The 26,842-nt window shown below is 35.6% G+C and overlaps 1 protein-coding gene across 13 annotated transcripts in view; it reads left to right on the forward strand.

The window, feature by feature from the left end:
• LOC106880921 (uncharacterized) overlaps positions 1 to 26,842 on the forward strand; it is an 83,373-nt gene that overhangs the window by 12,234 nt on the left and 44,297 nt on the right. For 3 of the 13 annotated variants that reach the window (XM_089359443.1, XM_052971489.2, XM_089359445.1), the window contains exon 2: positions 14,878 to 14,935. The exons of the other annotated variants lie outside the window; for them this stretch is intronic. The gene's annotated coding sequence lies outside the window, so the exon portion shown is untranslated. The remainder of the gene's footprint in view (positions 1 to 14,877; positions 14,936 to 26,842) is intronic. 13 annotated transcript variants of the gene reach the window in all.

The following is a 26,842-nucleotide window of genomic DNA, read 5'->3' on the forward strand; positions in this document are numbered from 1 at the left end:
TTAGAAAAGGCACATTGTGCTTCATTAAGAGGCATCTAAAAGGTTGGCATCAGGAAAGGTGCCCAGCTGTAGAGCATTGCTTCAGAACCAATCAGCCAACCCATGCCAGCACGGAAAGACAAATGTAAAATGATGCGTATGTATAATTATGTATGTGCATTTCTATCTTTTAGTCAAGAAGTACGCCATAACCCTTTCCAGGGTTTTCAAGACGGGTGGGAAGGGAGAGCATGTATGTTTGTCAGTGTGTAGATGTGTGTATGTATATATACACATACACACATATATATATATATATATATATATATATATATATATATATATAGGAAGGGCATCCAGCTGTAGAAACTCTGCCAAATTAGACTGGAGCCTGGTGTTGCCATCCGGTTTCAACAGTCCTCAGTCAAATCGTCCAACCCATGCTAGCATGGAAAGCGGACGTTAAACGATGATGATGATGATATATATACACACATTTTTGTATCTGGTTTGCAAGATTCATTATATGAATTCGTGTGTTAAAGCAAATTTTGTTGTCTGGAGAGAGTCATATTGTCTTAATGCCTTATTGTCTAACACTCACTGGTTCGATTTCCACTCATTTATTATATTTTTTTTCTTCCAAAATGTTCAACCTTTTGCAACCTTGTCAGTAGATTTATACACACACACACACACACAGGTAGGGTGATTACAAACAAGAAAAATAGAACTCAAAATATGAGTATATGCATATTTTTTTTATTAATATTTGGCAGATGCAACAAAGTGACACAGGGGCCAAGTTTTGTGCGTTGGCACTTATATATATAATACGTAAATGTGTATAAATATATAATGTATGTATTTGTGCGTGTATAGAGATAGCTTAATCACGTATACACACACACAGATACTTGTGTGCATGTATGAAGGGGAAATAATTCACTTCCTACGTTATAATAGTCTCTAGTTCTCGCAACCCCTCTCCTTCTTCCTCTCTCTCCACTATTATTCCCATCTGTTTATTCATAATTTTGTATTGAATTTTTCACTGGCAAATAATAAAATTGCGTCTTCTCGTTCTCGCGCGATTCTGTGTATACGGGGGGGGGGGGCACTCGGAAGTATATCCTACTCCCCCGTGGCTGTTACTTTTTGTCTGCCGATGAATACTTGCTCTGTGTGCTGACATCCTAATCACAGAAACCTCCCGACTATATATATATATATATATATATATATATACATACATATATATACATATATATATATATATATATATATATATATATACTTTGACCTCCTCCCCCGCCTTTCTCTTTCGTATTGGGCGAGTGGGAATGTGGATAATGTGATGAAGAAAAAATTATATTCATGTAATATAGTGTCTTGTATATAATTCATAAGATATCTTTTTTTCCCCCTGCCAGTGAATTAGAATAGCCCTCTCCCTCCCTCTCTCTCACATTGAACTAAAAATAATTAATGTAAAAGCTCGAATCGTGTACGTTGCTCCGTTTTGTGTTTAGAAAATGGATTTTTCCTTCCATCATTTTTATTAATTAATCTTCAATGTGTAAATTAATTAGTTCAAAACAAGTTATAGATAAATCGTTATTCTGTTTATATATATATATATATATATATATATATATATATAAAGCAAAGTAGCTGGTTAGAGAATCTGTATTATATATATATAGGTGTTTTTTGTACTTTTTGAATTTGTCAAATGTATGTTTTTCAGTTACGTATAAACATAAGTGCATAATGAAAATTGAAATAGAAACTCTATGAGATCAGATAGATAGATATACTCTTCGTTCATTGAATATTTTAGTCATAAAGCATGGATGTCTTTAACCAGTAGGGCATTCACTGTATTAACAGAAGCAAAAATAAAGTTAGCCCTCATTCTGGATTACGAATTCAAAGTACAAAAGCATTCGTCCCTGCTTCTGACTAATAAGCTTGTTAGTCGAAGATGGGACATGGCTACAGAATGATCTTACTGCATAACATGTTGATCTCATCCATACCAAGCTTGAATATAGAACTCTGTGTAAAAATTTGAAAATATATACTCCATGCTTATTTATCAAGTCAGTCAAAATTTAACATCTGTTGGGTGGAAATGGTGTATGTATGTATGTGTGTGTGTGTGTGTGTGTGTACTAACTGGCTTTGAAGCTTAGACACCATGAATCGACTGTCGATAGCTTTGGACAGTTTGTTCTAATGGTGGGTGGTGACCGCCCCGCCCCAGTTCGACAAGGTTATACACAGCTATCGCTCATGGTAGTTGTGTGTGTGTAGCTACACAGACACGCACATTGGTAAATGTATCTTTATATGTATTAAGGTTTGATAATTTTTTTTTATTTTTTAAAATGACTAGTATTGACTGGCTGAAGTATTTTGTCAATAAATGCTTTGCTTTCTGCATGGAGATACTGCTCATTGAAACCCACCTTTCATGGTGTGTCTCGTTCTTGTATTATCACAAATATCTCTCGCTGTGTCTGTCTTTATATACATTTCCATTCTCTCTCTCTCTCACTCACTCACTCACTCACTCACTCACACACACACACACACAGTGCATAAGATGTTCTCCCCCACCAACTCAAATGTAATCTACGTGTGCAGTCGTGACGTCATCACGGTTGTGTGTATATATATATGTGTGACATCCGTTTGTTTCTTTCGATTGTAAAATACTTACCCTTTCGCTGATTGCCGAGTCCTCGTCTGGTCTCAGTTTACCCCACCATCCACCCATTCACCTACCATCCCATTCCAACCGCATTTGGCCCCTTTTGAGTCTATTACAGAGGCGAGATGTAGTCAGTCTCTATTGCTAGGTTAATCTCGGAATTACCATCTCGTGGAATTCGGATTAAATAGCCAGAGCCAGACTACTATAATATCGTAGTTTACTTTTTTTATTTTTATCTCGTGTATAAGAAGTTACTTCGTACTACTGTTGTAGATAATTATTTCTAGTAAAATACACTTTAAAGGCCATTGAGTCACGGTGATGATAAAGTACCAGTAATATTTTGAGCTGTCATCTGTCTATTCTTCACAAAAGTTACTCTGCGTTCTTGAATATTTAAACATATGCCAGTTAGATTGTTGTTGTTTCATCCCCAAGTTAACCCTGATCGAGCAGACATGTGATCAGAGACATTCCAGCTGTGACCATCCCCCCTTTTTTTTTTTTTTATATTGTACATACTGTCCATTGCACCCCTCTTTTCGTTTTAGCGGTTTTGGCTAGGCTGCTATTTCTAGCAGGCCGACCAACTACGTAAAGGCTCAGAGCCTCGTTGACATTGTCTTGTTTTAGGTCATACCTATTTACATATGATAGGTATTTAAGCCAGCTCTGCTTTTCAGATATGTGGGGGAGTGTTTACTTAGGAGATCCATTTGTTGCGTACTTGCTAATAATATGCAGGTCTCCGTTTTCTGACTCTTGTTTGTAATTTTTCTTATATTTTGTTACTTTTACCTGCGTGTGCATACTTGTATACACACATCCGTACCTAGCCAGACTTTTACGTGCACATGCACTTACACACACTACACAAGCGCGCACGCGTCTATATAGATTCTATAGAAAGCATTTTGGCATACGCAGAAAGATAATGTAGTTGAAAGCTTTGTATAGAAAGATGTATGTGCGAGGTTTGCATTGCCAGATGTTGTTTCTATAAGTAATAAACTGCTCGTAAAGAATCCCTCACAAAATCTACAGCAGGGATCAGAAAAAAAGTTTTTATTTAACATTTTCTAATACCCAGCTATCTTCTAGTTCTGTTCGAAATTAGCTTAAATTAACAGGTGTAAATTTTTGATAGCAGCAGCTGGTAAGTTGGCAAATATCTTGCCAACTTAAGGGGAAAGCCGTTTGTAAACTTGCAAGTAGATATTTAGTTACTGCTGTTCACTGCTGCAAAAGTTATTAGAATTATATAGCGAAGGGTTCTGTCAACTTACAGCGAGTACTGTGAGAGCTTGAAATTACAATAGGAGAGAATTACTCTAGTATTAAACCCCACCTTCACCAGTGAACACTCCTAATTGTCTTTATCATGCTCCGCTTTGGTTAGGGAGTTTCTTCATATAATGGCAATTCCATCTCAAATAAACTCAAGTCTATTGCTATCAACTGGTTATCTTATTCAGCAGCAAGGGATAGTTTAACTTGACCCTAATCTACCACAACTACGATCAAAGATGTTACACTTGTGACCATTTGGCCATAGTGTGTCCATTATCCAGTGTGCTCCCCTTTTTTTATGATAGTGTTTTGAGGGAGATTTGTTTGCCATTTTTTCCTAATCAAACTAGACAGAGACTCTCGTTTTGATATTGTCCAAGGCCATATTATGCATCCTACTTAAAATGTAGATTCTTTACTAACAGGTTTTCTTTCCTTTTCAATGTATTTTGATTCTCCAAATATCTTTAGTGCACTTTCTCAATCTTATCCAACCAGTTTTTCTTTTTTGTCTTAAGAGTTGGGTAGAAACTGTAAAGTGCTATTTTAGCTTTTAGGTGAAAGGGTAAAGACCCCTTCCGGTCATGAATGACCATGGGATTGCATCTAGAAAGTTCCCCTCCAAGGCACAAGTCCAGGCAAGGTTGTTTGTGGAAGATCAGCTGTCACCCATGCATACCAGTCTCACTTCTCCATGCTTCCGATGTTATCCAAGGGGAAGGCAACTGCTGATACAGCTTGGCATCAGCGGTATTGCAACTCATCTCTACAGCTGAGTGAACTGGAGCAATGTGAAATAAAGTGTCTTGCTCAAGAACACAACACACAGCCTGGTCTGGGAATTGAACTCACTACCTCATTATTGTGAGCCTGACACTCTAACCACTGAGTCATGTGCTTAAAGCTGGTGTTAACATATCTAATGCAAGCACAAGTACATTAACAAATATCTAACTAGAAATTGTGGTGAGGTAGTCCAAGGTTTTCATTTTAAAAATGTGTGGCCATTGTTCCATTATAAGAGTTTATTTCAGTTGTTACTACACAAGGGTTTAAAAATACATTGAAATGCTTAAAAATGTAAATGTTTCTCATAATGAAGTAACAGTTTAAATTTTGAAGTTTTTATTTTTATTTATTTGCAATATTTGGTTATTTAACAGTTGGAGGTATCCAGAGTGTTCATGCTAAATTTGACAGCTTGCCTAAATAGGAAAGAAAACACAATGTCTCATCCAAAAAGAAAAGTATTTTAATAAAAAAAAAAAAAAGAAAGAACCAACTAGATTATGGCTGGGAGATAACAGTTTACTCAAAGTAGCACCCTCAGCTTCTACTATGGCTTCAAGACAGCTCCAGAACTTGGCATATAAATTCTTCTGTCTCTGAGAAGATCCTTGAACACCTTGATCTGGCCCATTTCTTGACATTGGGGTTTCAGGTAGAGTATTTGGTATTTTCTCAACTGCGTCCTATGCATAGGAATCCATAGGATTACAGTTGGGGGAGAGGCCAGAAATTGGGGCTAGTGAAGTTGCAGGAGTTCTCTGATAACCACTTCCAACCTCTTTCCAGAGGTATGGCAAGAGGCCAAATCCTGCTGCCATACATATGGCTTTCCAGCAACAACTTTCTCTGGCCAGGGTTTGACCCAGTCTCTAACAGCTTCACATAATCATCTGAATTAAGCCTGTTCAAAGATATGAGGATAAATTCTGGTGTGCAGACGACAGTCAGAGCGCCTGCTGTATTCCTTCTGGTTGGCCATGGCTTTGTAGTCTCCATTGCAGCTGTCCATACGACGTCTTACAGTGTTCACAGAGCATTGAAGCACTCGTCAGGATGTCAACATTTTAATACCCAGTGCGAATCCTCGTGACACAGGCAACTTTTTTCAAATATTCAAATGGCTTCCGGTCCTCAATGGCAGCTAACTTTTTCTCAACTACAACTTTAACCCTTTAGCGTTCACATTATTCTACCAAAATTAATGCTTTTTCATCCACATTGTTTTGAACTAATCATGCATTATCTTGTAGCTATGAGATTTCGATGAGGTAGCTGTTAATTTTTAAAACAATATTGTAGGGTTGGTGTGAGAGACCAGATCTGGCCAGTTTGAACATAAAACAGGCAGAATACTTTTGGCCGGATATGGCCAGTTTAAATACTAAAGGGTTAATCTTTGTTCTCCAATGCCATTGACTGTTCACCAAACACATCAAGCTGTTCTTGGAAAAAAAGGAGACATAAAAATAAATCTTTGAATTTAGTCCAATCATCTTGTATTTTTTACTACCCATCTTTAAATTTCAATGTCAAATACTCATAAAAATTTGTGAGTTGTATGAAAGGAAAAAGTTAATTTTGTTCAAATTAAATCCATTACATAAATTTCTATTGAAAAATAGGGGACTAGTGTATTGGTTCTGATTGTGAAATCAAGGTCCTTCATTCTCAACAATTGGCATGAGGTTACTTGCCAACACTCTTTGGCATATTGTCTCTTTAACCCTGTTTCTTCAGCAGCTATTACAATGTTTTCTGCTTCACAGTGCTGGCTGGTCTTGTGCTACCTCAACTTTGGTTCATTTGATTTCATCACCCATTATTGCACCTCCCTCCAGATCCCCAACTTTTAATCAAATTGTTTGCAGTGTCTCCTTTCCAGAACATCATCCTTTTGGAATTACATTTAGAAGTTTTGATACACTAACAGTTTTATATGTAATTTACATATATGTAATTAATGCATTCCTGGTTATTAACTAGCTAACTAATGAACTTATCAGTTAACCAACCCAAAGTAAAATATAGATTATCAATTTCCTTGTATGGTTTTATTAAAAGTTAACTGTTTTCTTGGATGGTCTATAGAGGTCATGGGTACAGAGCCCTTCCTTCAGACCAAAACCGTGAGAAAAAATGTTGCAGTATTGTTTTCAGTTACCTCACCAAATATCTTTATTGCTTAATCCTCTCTCAATAAATCATCATCATCATCGTTTAATGTCCGTTTTCCATGCTAGCATGGGTTGGACAGTTCAACTGGGGTCTGGGAAGCCAGGGGGCTGCACCAGGCTCCAGTTTGATCTGGCAGTGTTTCTACAGCTGGATGCCCTTCCTAATGCCAACCACTCCCTGAGTGTAGTGGATGCTTTTTACGGGCCAGAGGAGGCTGGCAACGGCCATGATCGGTTGGTGCTTTTTACGTGTCACCGGCACGGGTATCACAGCTACAATTTCCATTTGATTTTCATTTTGATGTTGATGTACTTGACTCAATAGGTTTCCTCAAGCACAGCAGGTCACCCTACGATCCAAGGTACTTTTGAATGGGCTGGGGCTGGTTATGCGAAACTGGTGTAGGATACAGCCGTGAGCCGTGAAATCTTAACTAGAAAATATGTAATCTGTATTTTTTTTTATCTTTGGGGCTTAGTTAACTAATATAATTTACACCTTATTAACCAGGAATTATATTTTTACAAATCACTTCTCAATCTGTTTTGTGTCAAGACTTCCAAAATGTATTTTGGTAATTTTTTTGCCATATCCTGTTCATAAAAAAGCTATTTCTTTTTTTTTTTTTTGTCTTTGACAATTATTTTGGAATTTTTAAATTTATTTTTTATGGCATTAATATTCTTCTTCTCCCCTCAGTCTATATCATTGAGAAATATGAAATGTGTCACTGAAAAGCTATTACAATTCTGAAAACAATATTATTAGTATTAAATAGCAATTTTTATCCATTAAAATTGTTACTTTTCAATCTGAAAGTAGATGAGGTATCTTAATTACAACTTCTATTGTGGTTGCTATTAGATGTTGGCATTGTAACTACCAATTCTTCTCTGTATATCAAATCTTTACTGGAATTTCGCCTGCAATTTTGCTAATCCTTGCTGATGATCTGAAGGTTTGTACATATTTTCTGGCTTGGAGAGTTCATCATTATAACAATCTTCTGCTTTTTCTCATATGGATACAGTTTTGCTCAAAGGATACTTTACTGAAAAACGGATGTTTTCTTCTGTTCTGAGGATACATTTACCATTCCATGGATGTACCTGTTGATCAGTGTCACTTTACTAAAGCCATCTTAAACCTCTCATGGATATTTCACTCTGTTTTGGATTTTAAAGTCAGGTTTGTTATTTGTAATAAACTGTTGACATTGGAATGTCATCTGGAGACCATTGTCAACTTTGTTACAGCATATTTTATTTATACCATCTGTTTGTTTATTATATGTACCTCTGCAAAAACTTATTTTCATTGTAGTGATACAGTTTTCTGCTTCACCCCTGTTGGAAAAAAAAATTTTTTAAATTTAAAAGTTTGCTGCTAACTGGAAAAGATGAAACATTTTCAAAAGCTGCTACACATACATTTCATTAGTGTTTCCATTGAATCTTTGTTTAAACACAATAGAAAGTTTCTCATTTCCCTTGGAGATAAAAATTGGTTTGCTTCTTTCTTGTCACCTATTGTCTCTTTAGTTCCAGAGCTTTGTTTTAAATTATTTTCCAAAGAAATTGGTGATATACACAACATTTTTTACAATGTAGATTTATTAGAAAAGAAAATTGAATAGGTGTGCATTTTAGGTTAGTGAGGGTGCAAGCTTTGATAATGGGAGCTGGCACTCCGTCGCTTACGACGATGAGTTTCAGTTGATCCGATCAACGGAACAGCCTGCTCGTGAAATTAACGTGCAAGTGGCTGAGCACTCCACAGACACGTGTACCCATAACGTAGTTCTCTGGGATATTGAGCATGACACTGTGACAAGGCTGACCCTTCGAATTAAAGGCACAACAGAAACAGGAAGTAAGAGTGAGAGAAAGTTGTGGTGAAAGAGTACAGCAGGGTTCGCCACCATCCCCTGCCGGAGCTTTAGGTGTTTTCGCTCAATAAACGCTCACAACACCCGGTCTGGGAATCGAAACTGCGATCCTATGACTGCGAGTCCACTGCCCTAACCACTGGGCCATTGTGCCTCCACGATAATGAGAGCATGTACAAAGGCTGGAAAATAATAATGCAAGATATAAGTTGTGTGTTTGTGTGAATGATGGATTTAGATGTAATATACAAGAAGACTGAGCTGGTATGGATGTGTGATGGTTATGGAGTTTGATGAAGTCGGGTAAAGTGCTAAGTAGTCCAACTTCGAGAAACGTAAGAGGAAGACATGGGCAAACATAGTGAAAGCTGATCTTAGAATTGTGGAAAGGAGATGAGTGACCGCAAGTGGTGAGACATGGTGCTGGAGAAACCTATGCAAACATGGGAAAGTAGATGTAAAATAACTTTTTTTCTTTTGCTAGAAACAATCAGTACCACTGGATAATAGACATTTTGTTTCATATACTAGTTTGGCTTAACTGGTAGGTGAAGATAGTTGTAGTACTTGATAATCAGTTGAAAGAACAGCTATCTGACTTGTCCACCCATCTATAATTGTGTAATGCAGTATAGGAATAACATGTAAAAAAAAAAATGGCAGCACTATCAGTTTGACAAGTGTTTAATTTTTTTTTAGTGCTGAGTTGGCTATAGCTCAGTCGGCAGGAGAGTATGGCTGTTAAGCGGATTTGACCTAGATATGCCATATGAAAGTAGTCTTTAGTGGTACCTCCATGGATGAATTTATTTCTGGGCACTCTATTTATTCAGTTCTCCTGTAAAACAATCTTTCTGTGAGAACCTTATAAGTCTGTTTTAATGATAAAACAAATTCTCCAGCCCCAGTTGGTAACAAGGCTTGGTGTGGCTTTCTACTTTGTGCAAGAAACGATTTCGGTTATTTTTCTTTTAAAGTTAAAAAAAAGATATTTTTAAATGAGTTCTTGAAATCTTGCATTAAAAAAGAAAAAAAAAAACAAAACAAAAACCATCCACAATATGGTGATACACTTTTTTAATGGACTTGATATATTTGATAACAGCCTGTATTTATCAATATCATCAGACCTATTTTACTTTGTTGATGAAAGCAACAACATCCCCCCCCCCCACTTGATGCTGTAAAATGGATTGTGTTAGTTTGCTTCATGAATTATTCCAGTGTCTCAAAAATCTCTCTGGATAAATCCGTTTGATTGGCTTGCTTAATCTCTGCTGTTAGACAGAAATTTCCTATACAAGTTCTCAAAAGACCTACCATTTCACTTTCAAGTGCTTGCTTTAGCATGATGACGACATTCAAGTGTTGGCAATATGTTAACATGACTTTTTATTTGTCATCTGTTGCTCACAGACAAATCATGACATAGGAGTGTCAATTCCTCCAACTGCTTTTCTTCATCTCTCTGTCGAACCATGATCATCATTCAACACCCGTATTCTATGTGATGAGAATATTTAACTGAATGTGTCTGAAAATATTATCAGCCATCTTGAAGTAGCTGGTTAAATACAATTTAAGAACATGCTTTACAAGCTTACATTATCATATATGTATATGTGTGTGTGTGTGTGTGTATGTATGTATGTGTGTATATATATATATATATATATATATATATATGTGGCTGTGTGGTAAGAAGCTTGCTTCCCAAAACCACATGGTTCTGGGTTCAGTCCCACTGCGTGGCACCTTGGGCAAGTGTCTACTGTAGCCTCAGGCTGATCAAAGCCTTGAGAGTAGATTTGTTAGATGGAAACTGAAAGAAGCCTGTCGTGTATGTGTGTGTGTTTATCCACCCTCCACTGCTTGACAATTGGTGTTGCTGTGTTTAGGTCCCCGTACTTTAGCGGTTTGGCAAAGAGACCAATAGAATAAATACTGAGTTTAAAAAAAAACAAGTCCTGGGGTTGATTTGTTCAACTGAAATCCTTCAGTGTGGTGCTCTGGCATGGCTGCAGTCAAATGACTGAGACAAGTAAAAGAATATATATTCACAGAAACACACACATATGGTGGGCTTCTTTCAGTTTCCATGTACTGCATCCATTCACAACTCTTTGGTCAGCCCAGATCTATACAAAAAAATACTCCATAAGCATAACACTTGCCCCTGTTACCACACAAAAGAACTGAACCCTAGACCACATGGTTAGGAAGCAAGCTTCTTACCCACACAACCATGCCCGTGCCTATAGAATTAATTGAAAGAAAAATTTCCTTCTGAATCAGTTTTGCAATCTACTTCACTTAAATTTGATTACAGTATATTACTAATTATAGACCAGCTTCTGTTTAAAACTATAATAGCTTATTTTTGTTAAAGAACATTTTTTTTTCTTTCAATTCTTTTCTCGTGATTTACTAAGTGAAATGTAAGAAAAATGGCACTTATGTAAAATAGATTTTTCTATGAAATCAATTATTTACAATATCTAGTCTATCTTAGTCTGATACTAAACAAATTATTTGGTTAGATAGTAATTGCTACGGTTAAGATAGCTTTCTAAATATTGAATTGTCTGCAGAATTGGCATTTTCTGCAATGTTGTTAGTCAGCACTCTAAGATAGGGTTATGACACACACACACACACACACACACAGGGTAGGCTATAAGTTGCATAAGAGTTGAATTGATCAATACATTTAAACTTTGTAATAAACACAATTATAAAGACTTTATTGAATTTTTAACTGCTAGCCAACTTGTGGCCCAGTTAGTGTGTGTGTGTGTGTGTGTGTGTGTATGTATTATCATTTAACCTCCGTTTTCCATGCTGGCATGGGTTGGACAGTTTGATAGGAGCTGGAGAGCTGCCTGGGCTCCATTCGTCTGTTTTGGCATGGTTTCTATGACTGAATGACCTTCCTAACACCAACTACTTTGCAGAGTGTACTGGGTGCTTTAAATGTGGCACCACCACTGGCACTTTATGTGGCACAGGTGCTTTTATGCAGCATCTGCTGGGGGTGCTTTTATTCAGAATCTACTGGGGAACTTTTACGCAGCAATTGCAGGAGCACTATTATGTGGCAGCTTTTACAGGACACTGGCATGGGATCGTTTATGTGGCACCGGCATGGGTGCTTTTATGGCATGTGCTGGTACGGGAATGAACATTGCTTGTATGACAGTAATCTTTATTTACAACCATCATGTCAAAACGTGGGTACACACACACACACACTGGACTTCTTCCAATTCCAGTCTACTAAATCCGTTCACAAGGTTTCGCTTTTCCTCGGGCTATTGTAGGAGACCCTTGCCCAAGGTGCCACATACTTAGGAAGCACGCTTCTTAACCACACAAGCTCTGACAGTCGAGATCTTTCCTCAGGTTTTACAAATCAGTACATGCAGACGAATCCTTACTTTACCAATGCATGTTTTTCAACTGTTATTGCTTCCCCTATTCATTCCCTCTTACCACGCATAAAAATTCCTACCTCTTGTAGAGTAAATAGTATTAAAAAAAAGGTTAGAAAAAAAAAGCTAAAAGTAAATTTCGTCAAAATCTGAATTGAATACCATTGTATTGACATTACAGTTGGCAGCAATTAAGTAATCTACACTTTGGCTACTTTGACATGGATTTCAATAGAAATCTTGTCAGCTCATTATGTTAATGGAATCTTTTCCTCCACTATTTTAACTAAATTTTGAAAGAAAAGTGCCTACCTCTGCTAGATAGTTTCTATCTATAGCCTATATGTTAAGCTGCATTCTCTTTACTTTATGCCATTGTTCAAGACTTGCTTTTTTTTTTTCCTTTTATAGGCTTCTTTACTTCATCAGCTACCTCCATTATTATGCTGGTTTCGAATAGCCTTCATTGCTGACTACCATAAATGCTTTGTAATCAACTACACTTTATTCCGTTCCCTCCACTTCACTGATCCTCAGAGCTCTCATTTTCTCATTCATGAGAAATGAGGACAGCTAAGATTTAATTAACCCTTTAGCAGTTGAACTAGCTATATCTGGCCAAAATGTTCTATCTGCTTTATGTTCAAACTGGCCAGATCCAGTCTTTCATACCCACCCTATAATGTCATTCTAAAAATAAACAGTCGCATCATTGAAATCTCAAAGCTTTGAGATTATGCTTGATTAATTCAAAACAATATGAATAAAAAAGCATTACATTCGACAGAGTAACCTGAATGTTAAGAGGTTGATGTTTTTGAGATCCCAAAAGTTTATATTTGAGGCTTCATACTTGATTGCTTTATCCCAGCTTGGTTCTGATCCATCTCATCTTTTTGTGTATCAGAAATTGCTTTATCCATTGTGTTCCTTGTGTGTGATTTGAGGGAGATTTTCCTGCTATTTCTTGCAACTCAAGCAACTGTGTAACGGTGCACTTGCCCAGTTTAGCCTACTTGGTTTGTATCGCCATAAGATATTCTGCCACAATGATTGATAGAAATGTTATCTATCTGTCAACACTTGCTTGTATTTTGTAATGCTGTAAAGACCAGACACAGCTTCATGGAATACAAGCCAGATCAGATATTTGGAGAGATATAGTATTTTCTAGATCCATGCTAGCAATGAGAATTGATTAAAACCATTGACAGGCTAGCTTTCTTTTATTCATAATTTTGTCTTTTTGTTTGTTTCTCTGGTTTGTTACATTTTTCAGCATTCCTAGTGGCAGGATTATCATTTTAAAAGAAATTTGAATTATTTTCTCAAACAATTTTGATAAATAGTTTCTCATCTAATTATTAGACAATATGTTTTAATTATATATTTGTAATTTTATCATTAAAATTAGCTCATTCACATTTTCAGCTGTTTACTTCTATTTTGAAAGTTGCATTCTTGAAATATTTATGTAGTTCAATAATTAGGTTTTAAAACGCATATTAGCTTCTGGATTTTCTCCAGAAAATTAAAGGATTTATTTTTTTTCCTTTGCCATTAGTATGGGGTATCATTGCTTTTCTCATTGCAACTTTTTGACCATGATATTAGAGTAGTAAATATTTTTCTCTAATGAGGTGTGGCTGTGTGGTTAAGGAGCTTAATTCCTAATCATGTGGTTCCAGTTTCAATCCCACTGTGTGGCACTTTGATCAAGTGTCTTCTACTATAGCTCCAGGCTGACTAAAACCTTGTGAGTGGATTTGCTTGACAGAAATTGGAAAAAGCCCATTGAAACCAAAGATGGTAATTTTTCTTCTAGCACAGGTGTCAAATGCTTGAATGACCAACTCCAAGCTTCTGTGCTAGTTCTTTGACAGTTAGGATGAGATTTTGTTCCACCAAGGTTTGCAGGATGTCCTCGCCGAGCTCTTCAGATCTTCCAGTATGAGGCTCATCTTCTAGGCTGTAGTTTCCAGCTAGGAATTTTTGGAGCCACCGTTGACACTGGTTTATGCATCTTGAAGGCCAGAAGTTACTTCAGTCCTATCAGTTGCTAATCCTCTACAAAGTCCAAATGTAACAGGTTCTCAATATTTTCTATTTGTTGTGATTGCTTGAATGTTAAAAAAAAACCCAAAAATCACTTGTTGGCTATGGCTGTTAGTTTCCATCTCAGAATTTAGCAGTATTTGTAAAAGAAATAAAAATAGAAAAGGATGTTAGACTTTGATCAGCCTGAGACTATAGTTGAAGTCACTTGCCTATGGTGGTATGCAGTGGGACTGAATTTGAAAGCCTGTGGTTGGGGGGCAAACTTTTTACTACACAGCAATGCCTGCACTTATATATATATATATATATATATTTATTCACACTTAGAATTTTATTTAATTCATAACTCCTTATTCTTCTTGTTTGATACTTTTACTGTTATGGGTATATTTTTATCTATTCTTAAAACATGCAGTATAGATTTATTATATTATTTACATATTCTGCCAACATTTGGCAGAATAATCTGAATGTTAAAGGGTTAATTTAATTGGCTTTTAAGCTAACTAATTTATCGTATATTAATGGTGTATTCTTTAAAACAGGTCTTAGTTCCATGACCTGCACTTGTAATCCTAAACCTGAGACTGATATCCACTCTAGGTAAGCAAAACTGTGTCCATTTTGCTTTTTTTCTTCTTTTTCTGCATTCTACGACCATATTTTAAGTTAGTTTCGGTTATGATTCTCATGCCTGTTTCTGTTTTACAGACATGCAAACATGAGTCTCTCTGAATGTCTAACAAATTACTTGTGGTGTATTCATGAAACTGTCTATAATAATCACGACAGTCATTAATTGCTAACAGTATACACACACACACACACACACACACACACACACACACACACACTGCTTATAATTTAATTTATTCCTTTCCCTTCTGTTGCTCTTGTAAAATTCTGATTTTTATCTTTTACTCTATCAATCTTGTACTTTCTTGATGTGAGTTTACTACTTGCAAAGTTCCAAGATTTACCGAGGTTTCTTAATTTATTTCTTTTAACGTTCCAGTTTAGAAAGCGACTCCTTAGTTAAGTAAATCTTTACATTATTACTTGAATGTACAGATATATCAGTTTGGCTTGGAAAGCAGCTAATGGGAAGAACTCAGCAGAAAGCAATAGAGATTACTAGAGGAAGGATAATTATATTGGTGAGTTGGCTGAGCACCTGATAGGATTTCTCAAGATTAGCAAAAATAGATGGTTTTCCTCACCATGAAGCAAACCCCCCAAACTAGATAAATTGGATAAAGAATTTTAAAATGTTAGCTGTTAATAGCATTTTTGATAGGTTTGTCTAGAACTTTGTTGATACCCTGCTATGATATGATATTAGACCAATATCGACTTCTTCCATTCTTTTGTCATAATTCTTACAAACTGCAAGGTAGAGCTAAATCATACAAAATATTTGCAAATAGAAAATTGTTTCTATCATCTCCACAGTGGGAAGTAGCAGCCATTCATTCATTTGGCATATATCACACTCTTAAGAATATGTTGATATTATCCAACATTCGGTTGCATATCCGTCATGACTAACCAACACTTGTAGAGTTTATATGTGATGTCATCTGTCATCTCCAAGTATTCCTCTTTGTATAATCAAGCAGAATGTTTTGTGTATTCAGTGACATCTGATGTGATTGTAATATAGTCTGAATTAATCTTGTAACTTTTATATCTTATTTTAGTTGTTGTCTGTCTCACAATTTTTGTTTTAGATGAGTTTTGGAGGAAGTTCTTGTTTAATAGACAAGCAGTGTCCATAACCCTTTTGTTGGGTCCACATGATTGGTGTGGAGGAGACAAAGATATGAATTTATTCTTAGACCAAAAACTGATCTGAATTTTTGTGATAGTAAACTTCACTGAAGGCACCCCAAGATGTTAAACAAGGTGATGAATTCAGTCTATGACCTATTTGAGTCAATACATTCTGTTAACACTAGAACTGACAATATATTGTGTGATATTGATTTGTTATACCAGGAAAGTTGTCATAGTTTTTAATTTAGCTGTATATTTTAGTTATGTGTCATTCTATAAAACTTATATATTATTTTCATCTATTTTGAGGTATTTTGTAGCTTTTACGTTTCAAAAAGAGAAGTGATAAGACTTAGTGATAATGATGTGAATTTTCTGTAGTCCTCTTTTGATTTCTAAGATATAAACATTTTTCTTGTCAAATTCCATTTGGATGATATATGTATATATTGTTACTAGGTCAGGTTGTTTCTTGGTTCCAGTAATGTTTATATATATATATATATATATATATATATATATATATTCCAGTAATGTTTATACACACACACACACACACACACACACACATATGTACATTGAGTTTCAGATCCTATGTAGGGAAGGTTCTCTATGTCGGATCTGGAACTCGCAGTGGATCGTGAAACTGCATTCTGATCTGCATGTATACATATAATTTCATATACATGTATATTTTAATGGATGTGTATGTTGATTTGTTGATATGCATATATATATGTGTTGAAATGTCCGTATATGCATTGGTATACATGTGAGCATTTGTATACAGTATAAACATGGCTATGCTAATTTTGACCCTCACTTGTTCTTGTTTTTAAAATACTTTGATTCAAATGAATCCTACAAATTCATATATATATATATATATATATATATATATATATATACATATCAAATTTTCCTTGCTGTTGTTGAGGATTGGGGCATATACCTACAGGACTTCACTCAGCATAACAAATGGGCTGTTTCCTAGAATATTCCTTGAGGGGCTTTTAGTGTTTGGATAATTATTGTGCATACAATGGATTTTTCTAGGTTAAGATTTCTTCCTTTCATTGGCTGCAAAATTTATAACAGCAGTCAGTGAATGAGAAACCGAAAATGAAAAATGTCTTTTTAATAGTCCAATATTATCTAATCTAGCCTTAGAAAGTACCACTTTCTTGAGCAGCTGTTCTAAACAGCTCAACATTTTTATCTCTGCTGCTGCTTTCCTGTTAGTAAATATCTTGTTGGCCTCATAACTAGTCTAGGTATAGCTTGTACATGACTTGGCATGTAATAGGTCTGTGTGTTTGTGTGGTGAATGTTTTCACATTTTAGTATTAGTTGGAGCAAACTAGCTCAGTATATTTGATGCTGCTACTTGTATGTGATTTAAACATTAGATCTGTGATATATAATGTGAATGTCCTACATCAATGTACCTTATGTAGCATCTTCAGTCCTCTCAAACTGTATAGTAATTTAGGCCTCCCGGTGTCAGTTATTTATTCTTTGGATATGTTCTTGGTTGACAGTAGTTTCCAGAATTATTTGTAAATTGACCAAGTTAATATTACTAAGATTTCAAACAGGAGAATAAATGTTATGCTTTGAAAAAGAAAAAAAAAAAAAATCTAATGTTACTGGCAGAAGCAATTCATTTGAGGGAGATGAAATGTCTAATGTATTACTGTTGGCTTTTTTAAAACTCTCTCTGAAAGGTTCTATCTGAAATATTTGACTTCCGTTCTATTCTTCTCATGTAATTTATTCTTGTGTTTTTGAACTCTTTCTGTTACTATTTGTATCTTGAGCTTCTATTATTTTGCTTCTTTTTTATCACTAAATGTTTGGAAGTAATATAGGTAGGTCATGTTGAAACTAAATATTCTTTTAATTAAGATTTGAATATTTATATAGTAATGACACAGCTAAATCACTACCTGAAGGGTCAATATTTTGTAGCTGGTCATCTTGCCACTGAACTGCTTATAACTAAGACACTTAATTCTTGATGACTCAGTCTACCTATGTGTGGAGGAAGCAGTGCAGCCCATTACTGCAGGCAGTAGGAATATTGTATAATTGAATAACCTTTTAGCTTAGAATCATTGTCATTGAATGTTTATGGGACAGACAGAATCTGTTGAGGCAGATTCTCTATGGCTAGATGTCCTTTCTCTTGTCAACTCTTTGCCTGTTTCCAAGCAAAGTAATATTTCTCTTTGGCGAGACATGTTTTTTATGAAAGACTAGAAGCAAACATTGCTTGTATGATGGTAACACTTGTTTATAACTATCATATGATGTCTAGACAAGGAGACCTGCTCAAGCACGTGGCAGGTTTCTTTTCAGTTTCCATCTACCAAATACACTCACAAAGCTTTGGTTGGTCAAGGGCTGTAGTAGAAGACATTTGTCCACAGTGAACCTGAAACCATGGTGTTGTGAAACAAGGTTCTTAACCACACAGCCACATCTGAGCCTGAAACCATGTTATTGTGGATCTGGGGCCTTTGTAAGGTCTTGAAAGACCTTGGATCTGTATCTGGAAAGTTCTTCTTGAAGGCATTCTTTTATATGTGTTTCAGTCATTTGACTGTGGTCATAATGGAGCACTGCGTTGAAGGGTTTTTTTTTTTTTATGGAAGACTAGTAGTGCTTGAAGATTTTCACAAGGCTGGTAAGGTTCTGAATGTTACTGCTGCACTCTTTCATCTGTATACTAACATCTTCCTGCCTCTGTTTCATCTACCCAGGTACAGACATGGTTGTGTGGTTAAGAAATTTGGTTTGCAACTACGTTGTCTTGGGTTCAATCCTACTGTATGGCACTATGAACAAGTGTCTTTTGTGGCCCTGGGTCAACCAATATCTTGTGAATGAATTTACTTGATGGAAACTGTGAAAGCCTGTTTGTGTTGTATGGACATTTGTATCTCACTGCTTGACAACTGATATTGGTTTGTTTGTATGTTTGGAAAGTAGCTGTTTGGCAAAAAGAGATTGATAGAATAAGTACCAGATTTATAAGTGCTGGGGTTACTTTGATCCACTAAAATCCTTGAAGGACGTCCTCCAACAGTGCTGATGCCTAATCTTTGAACTAGTAAGAGAGTATATCTTGATAAGGAATGCTATGGTTTCAATATTTTATTTTGTCCCTAATTGTCGCAGTGGGATCCAACATATGCCAGCATAGAAAAACACATGTAAGATGAGGACAACGAAATGATACAGATCACAAGAGTTTTATTTATACCACATGTAGTTTGACATCATGTCTTTCATTTGTCCTCCAAGCCAACTTGTGTGGGGATGAGTCTGCCTGGTATGAACTAACAGGATTGTACTTGTCTCATTATTGGAAAGCAATTGGATTTTATTTTTTTTTAATCTAATTCTAATGTGGATTTAAACAGTAGGAACCATCTAAGATATTTGAATAGTTGCCCTCATAAAGTGAAACTCATTATTTTGTAGAATACATGGCTGTTGCTTTGTCCCAGATCAATGCCGAGAGAGCAAACATATGGTTCAAGCCATTCTGATTATGATTAGTCTTTTTAGGAGCATCTAGAATGACATCAATATTTTTTTTTTGAAACTGTGATTCGTGGGAGATTTTGCTGCTATGTCTAGCATGTATAGTTGATCCTTTGAGTGATTTATAACATTGTTAAAGTCTGAAATAGATTTGTAGGTATTAGAGGTTTATATAATGAAACTAGAAGACAAACTAGTTACTTATGAAGTCCTTTGTGATATTTGTTCTACATCACACTACAGATGTAGAACACTCCCTTGTCACTCCTGTTATTAGAAATGCAGGGAACTAGTAATGGTTCTGTTGGGAACTTGTAACCAACAACACTATATATATATATATATATATCATGTGTGCGAAGGCCTAGTGGTTAGGGTATTGCACTCAATCACTAGATCATAAGTTTCAATTTCCAGCTTAGTTGGGGCATTGTGTTCTTGAGCAAAGTACTTCATTTCACATTGCTCCACTCCACTCAGTGATAAATGAGTAAGCCTGAGATGGAATGTTGGCCTGCCTGTCTAGCCAGCAGGTGGCATCATTTGAATGAATGCTACAAGGAAGCACATTGCAACCAGTAGTGTATAATATCTGATAGTGATTTACATATAAATATAAAACATTAATAATGAAGACATTTAAATTCTGCCACCACTGATGGTTGTAGAATTTGCTTGCTTCAACTCACTCTGCAGTTTCAATGTCTGTAATTCTTGTGAATCCTCACTCTACAGTTTCAGTGTCTGTGAATCTTGCATAAGCGAACTCGGTCATTGACCTATCAATCATCAGCACCCAGTTGCAGAACAATTCCCTCTTTTTGTACCTAATATTTGTTTTCTTGTCTATTTTGCAGTCTTACCTACACAACTGTCAGATCATGCTCACTTCATAGTTCACTTGAAATGGTTTCACTACCCATTAGCTATTATGTTTGTGGTTTAAGTGTCATGTCTCCTTTATCAGAGAATGTGGCGCTCTCCTAAATTTTAAATATTAACAATTCTTGTCATTTCACTTATGATTAATGTTCTTGCCCTTATTGATCAGGTCACCTACCCTGTGTCAGCAGTCACACCTATCTTTAGCCTTTGGCACAAGGTGGCTTGTGGTTTGGGAAGTTTTAAGACTGTCATTTTAGCTTCAGTCTGTATACTTTTATACTCTCAGTAATTGTATATTTAATAAGGATATAAAATTTCTATCACCAACTTTTTTTTAAAAATCTTCTATCTATGGTCTAAGCCTTCATCTTGTTTCTAGGATATATAACTTTTAAGGTTTTCTATTTTGTTAATAGAATAAAGCAGCTACTGTTGTTGCTACAAGTTAAAATGATTTAAAGCAAACTGATTGTGCAGGTCATTGTTTCTACTTCAAGTTTTTAAAAATTCGACAAAAAATTTTCTTTTTTGGTAACGGTTGGATGAATCTACATTCTATGCAACTCAGTCTTCTGTTATTTTTATCTCTGAGGGCCCCAAAGTGCTCAGGATTGAGTAAACTACTTTTCACTCGTATAGGAAGATGGTACATTCAAATAAGAACTGATATAGAATAGAGGGTAGTTTCTACTCCTGCATGGATGGGACTGCCTCTCTACTGCTGGTAGTATTATAAAATGTTTCACTGTAAAGTATTTGGTGATAGGAAGAAACCTAGTCACAGAAGTGATGCCAATAAAATGGACTATTTAAGCAAGATGTGTATTCCACAAGGCTTATCACAGACTAGAAGAAAGAATAAGTGAAAAAATATAAGCCATAGGCTTGGGGCTGAGAATTAAAACCTGTTGGACATTGGTTGCATATCCTTCTATACTACTGCTGCTGAATATTTTTTTAGTACAGGAAAGATATATAAACTTACATATATACACATAAAACAGTTTATATTTCACTATTTCTTAAAATTACTCTTGTTGTTTAAAAAAAACTTATTAAATAAGATTAACAATTCAAAAATATTAAAATGGTCATTTAAACTCCTTGAATTATACAGCTTATTGTCTCAAGATTTTATTTTTAAACACTCTACTAGTCTTCATTCCAGGGCAGTGGTCTTAGCTGAAGTGTTTACTGCTGATACTGGTGACATTAGCTACTTTACTTGAGAGTAATTACATGAACAATAATGAAAATATTTAGCTTGAACTTGTTTCTACTTAGCGTTTACCTCATTGAGATGTCAGCTGAGTGTGTTTATGTAACTTGTTTTAATTTAGCTAATGAGTAGAGATTTCAGTTAGAAATATTTTAGAAATAATCTACCACCTGTTAGGACCTTAATCACTAATTCCTTTCTGCTATAGGCACAGGGCCTGAAATTTTGGTGGAGGGGGGCTAGTCTGTTACACTGATCCCTGTTCTTGACTGGTGTTTATTTTTGCGCCCCTGAAGAGATGAAAGGTGGCAAATTCAACCTCTACGGAATTTGAACTCAGAACATAGACAGACAAAATGCTTTACAGGATTTTGTCCTACTTGCTAATAATTCTTCCAGCTTGCCGCTTTAATCACTAATTAATCAAAAAATATAAATAGGTGGTTTTGGAGAAAAATGATAGGCAAAATTTAGCAGTTTGATATATTTTACTTACGAAAATTGAGCTTCATACATTTCTGTTTCACTTCACATCTTTCACCAATACTCCTCACAAAAGTATAAATATCACAACTTCTTTCCTTCTTCAGATATAGTCTCGATCAAACCATAATCAGGGCAGTTTTACTGATAAAATCAAATTTGCTTGCATTATATAGTTACAAGGGTTTCATTAACAGCGCTTTCCTCTCATTTTTCTTGGAGTTGATCATGAAAGATAAATCTCCCTCTGGGTAGAAAAACTCTGTTGTCATGTTGCCAGGGAGATACATATTTTGGAAGAATCTGATGTTTTTTCCTGACAACTAGATAATACTATGTGAACATTTAATTCAGTTTATCATTAATTACCAAGAACACAAATTGTGATGAATTTGAACTTGTGATTTGTCAATCGAATACCTTTTCCTTTTAGCTTGTTGCCTCCTTGGACAAAACAGTTCATTTAATGGAGTTGCTGCTAATTATTCTAAGTGTGTTCTATATTAAGTTGAGAAATGGTATAACCTTGTCAGCATCACTATTTCATACTTGCATGCATCATACGGAATTTATCAAGATAGATTTTCTATTGTTAGATGCTCTTATTGCCAAGTAAGTGAAAAATTTCCTCATGGTTGGACAGGTTTTAACAATGGATTAGAAACAAGACATTGCTTATGTGACAGGTGGTATTTATTCACATGTCTCACATGTCAGGGGACACAAACACAAATGCATACCTACATGATAGGCTTCTTTCATCTCTGGTCAGCCTTAGGCTTTTGTAGGAAACACTTGCTCAAATGTCACTGTACACCATGTGGGCAAATGTCTTTTACTATAGAGCCAACCAAAGCTGAAAGCACTTGAAACCACATGACCAGGAGAGAAACCTCTTAAATATTTTTATATCAGATCTCCAGTTGTATATGTTTGTTTTTACTTCTTCTGGTGAGGTGCAATGTGTGAGATGAAAATTCTAGTTTGATGGGTCAGGAGGTTCCTGTAGCTATTGTATCATTCCTTAGTTTACTTGCTCACAAGTTTCTTTTCTGTTTTCCCGTTTCATAGATGATTTGTATCACAAAAGGTATGCTACTATAGCATCAGTTTCTCTGTGACATTAGTCTTTACACCTTTCCCATTGGTTGGAAAACACTATATAATTATGTCGTACCTCTTGTGTATTGTTTATGAAACTAAATACACTATGATCTGATTTAACTACTTCATATTAAGTCTAATTGGCTTAACTTTCACTTCTTTTATGCTCTGTAATCTACATCAACATAACATTTATTGTTTCTGAATATATTGTTGTTTCCTTTATGGATTTAACTTTTGCTTTCTTTTCAATAGAATATTTATTTATTGATTAGATTTGGGAATACCTTATATATGATTTTGACATTTTTTATAAATGGTTTTAACATTTTTTTTTTATATATAATTTTAACCTTTGTTTTTTTTTCATTGTACTGAATCTATCCAAATGATGACTTCATTGATCAGAAGTCTGAATTTGTTTTTTGTTTATTTGTTCTTTTCTCATTCTCATGCAAACAAATTCATCACTTTAAGCCTTATGTAGCAGGTTTAATCACTACTTGGTGTAAGACTACTACCTTGTAGTCTAGTCCCGAAGGCTTGTAACAAAGTGGACTCTGCTAAAAGCACCTTGGTATATGAACATCATTTTCCCACTCGTCTGAGAGTGCCCTACAAAGGGTCATGTACACTAGCCTTCCTCCTTTGACTAAGCTGTAAATAAATTACAAAAGGGGCTTTTTGTGTGGATGTTTACATTGCTGAAAATAACCAAACCTTCTCGAGAAAAAAAAATATGGTTGTAGCTGAAACACTTTGATCATAGACCTGCTCAACTATAACTGGCCTTGGGTTAAACAAACAATGCATATATATTCATTTGAGGAAGTATAAATAATTTAATGTGGTTTTTTCCCTATTAACTATTTTGTAAACACTAAACATAATCACAAAGTAAACCAAGCCTCATTCTAAATGTCACTTTACACACCTAGTTTAGCCAAGAATGTTGCGATAGGCCAATTTGAATACATTTGCTCTTTCCTATTTTAGGCAGTGACTAAATGGAAGTTCCATATGAAATGGTGGAAGTAAAAAACTTCAATTTCACCCTCCTTCGGTTTATTCATCATGAAAGTACACCCATAATCTCCCAGAGTAACAATGATTATCTGAATGCACTGACCATGGGTTCCATTCTGTTTACATTCCTATGAAATTTCTTGTGATATTTCATAGGAAAAGTTTGCTGTTAATCTCCTACCATAGTTAAGAATCTTGTTTCCCAACTATTTGGTCTTGAGTACAGTCTCGCTGCTTGGCACTTTGGGCAAGTGTCTTCTACCTTAGCCCTGAGTCGACCAAAACCTGGTAGTGGATTTGGTAGGTGGAAACCGAAAGGATTTCATGTATGCAATTTTTTTGACTGAACTCTTTCAAAGCAGTGCTCCAGCATGGCTGCAGTCCAGAGACTGAAACGTGTAAAAGGTTAGTGACATTGCTGATAGCTGGCCCTTTAGATTTTCTTTTATCACATTCCTAGCTAATAAATCTTAATTCCTTCCAGGCTCATAATTCCTTCAACGTCTTTGAGAATAAAAAGGAACTGAATTCTGTTGCATAGATAACTGTTTCCTGTAATTGAACCTAAGCAAAGGATTTCAATGGTCATGGTAGCAATAGCCGTGATGCAAGATATGAAAACAAGACTCCTGCAGTTCTGTGATAAAAATCTGCTTTGCCATTTCTAATAAACTTCAGAGAGCTAACCAATTTATTGGTTACTTACCAGTCAATTGCATTTTAGTACCAAATTTTTATCCTAACTAAAACAGAATGGAGTTGGTCAAAAAGTGATAAATACTATCTCTGGAGAGGAATATGCAACCCTATTTGCACCATTAAATGTTGGTAAATTCATACCATAAAGTTGAGTGTAAAAAAGACCATATCTAGGTCGAAGTATGGCAGATAATGGCAGCCAGAAGGGAATACTGAAGTTTATGTAAAGTCAGCTTCTATTAGGCACTTTCAAATATTTACAGGTTGGAAAAATAATGTAGAAGACAAGTGCTGGTGCTGTCGCCACATTAAAAAGCGCTGAGGCTGGCACCGCATTAAAAAGCACTGGGGCTGGTTAAAAGCACTCAGTACACTCTATAAAGTGGCTGGCATTAGGAAGGGTGTCTAGCTGTAGAAATCAAGTAAAAACAAGCTGTGAAACCTATGATGTACCTTCTGGGCTTGCCAGCTCCTCTCAATCTGACCAACCCATGCCAGCAAGAAAAACGGATGTTGAATGATGATGAGGATTATTACAGTTTACTATTTCTACTAGACAGTTGGTCTCTTGCAAGTTAGTCATTTTCTGTAGCAGAAGCAGTTGCAGCATGTTTGGTAGAAAAATAGTGGTTGAATTATTTGGTAGTTACTGTAATCTAATCTTAGAAACCATGGGCAAATGTATGGTGAAGGGAATAATTATACATAGAAAAATGGAGTGTGCAACTTGGTATTGTTCCTTGTTGAGAAATATAGAAAGTTTTGAATTGCATGGTTAGAAGTGTCTGAAAAGTGTTTTTGGTTACAGAGTTTGTTATGGAGTCAGTACTTGAATAAATTAAAATGGAGACGAATAATGCTTCATTTTGAAGAATATTCAGTGAGATTCTGAAATCTTCTGTATGGGTTTACATTAATTATTAAACAGAATGTGCAAAAATGTATTAAAAGCTACAAGTAAAAATATTTGATAATGCAAATGTATAAGGATCTAAAGTTACTATAAGATAGTTTGGATTTGACCTGATGCCACTGCTGCTGGTTTAAAATTTGACCCCATAGGTGTAGGAGTGGCTGTATGGTAAGTAGCTTGCTTACCAACCACATGGTTCCGGGTTCAGTCCCATTGTGTGGCACCTTGGGCAAGTATCTTCTACTGTAGCCTCGGGCCGACCAAAGCCTTGTGAGTTGATTTGGTATGTGTGTGTGTGTCTGTGTCTGTGTTTGTCCCCCCCGACATCGCTTGACAACCGATGCTGGTGTGTTTATGTCCCCGTAACTTAGCAGTTCAGCAAAAAGAGACCAATAGAATAAGTACTAGGCTTACAAAGAATAAGTCCTGGGGTTGATTTGCTCGACTAAAAGGTGGTGCTCCAGCATGGCTGCAGTCAAATGACTGAAACAAGTAAAAGAGTAGATGTAGAATTCTAGGAGATATATTACTTGAGAGACAATTATAAAAACATTTTGTCAAAGAAACCGTTCTGTTTTGTATTTACTGATTTAGACTTTTGAGAGGACCCATACAAATTTAAAGTTGTTACACTAATGGTGTTAAGCAGTCTGTATCCACATTGAATTTAGTGATGCTTTACAGGTTGATATGATTTGACTTTGAACTTAGTCCACTCTACCTGAGCTTAGTTTTTGGGTCCATCTTTAACCCTTTAGCATTCAGATTACTGTTAAATGTAATGCTTATATTATTCACGTAATCTTGAATTAATCAAGTATTAATCTTGTAGCTTTGAGATTTCAATGATGTG

The sequence above is a fragment of the Octopus bimaculoides genome, chromosome 11 (genome assembly GCF_046866305.1).
Source record: "Octopus bimaculoides isolate indiv1 chromosome 11, ASM4686630v1, whole genome shotgun sequence".
NCBI classification, from domain to species: domain Eukaryota; kingdom Metazoa; phylum Mollusca; class Cephalopoda; order Octopoda; family Octopodidae; genus Octopus; species Octopus bimaculoides.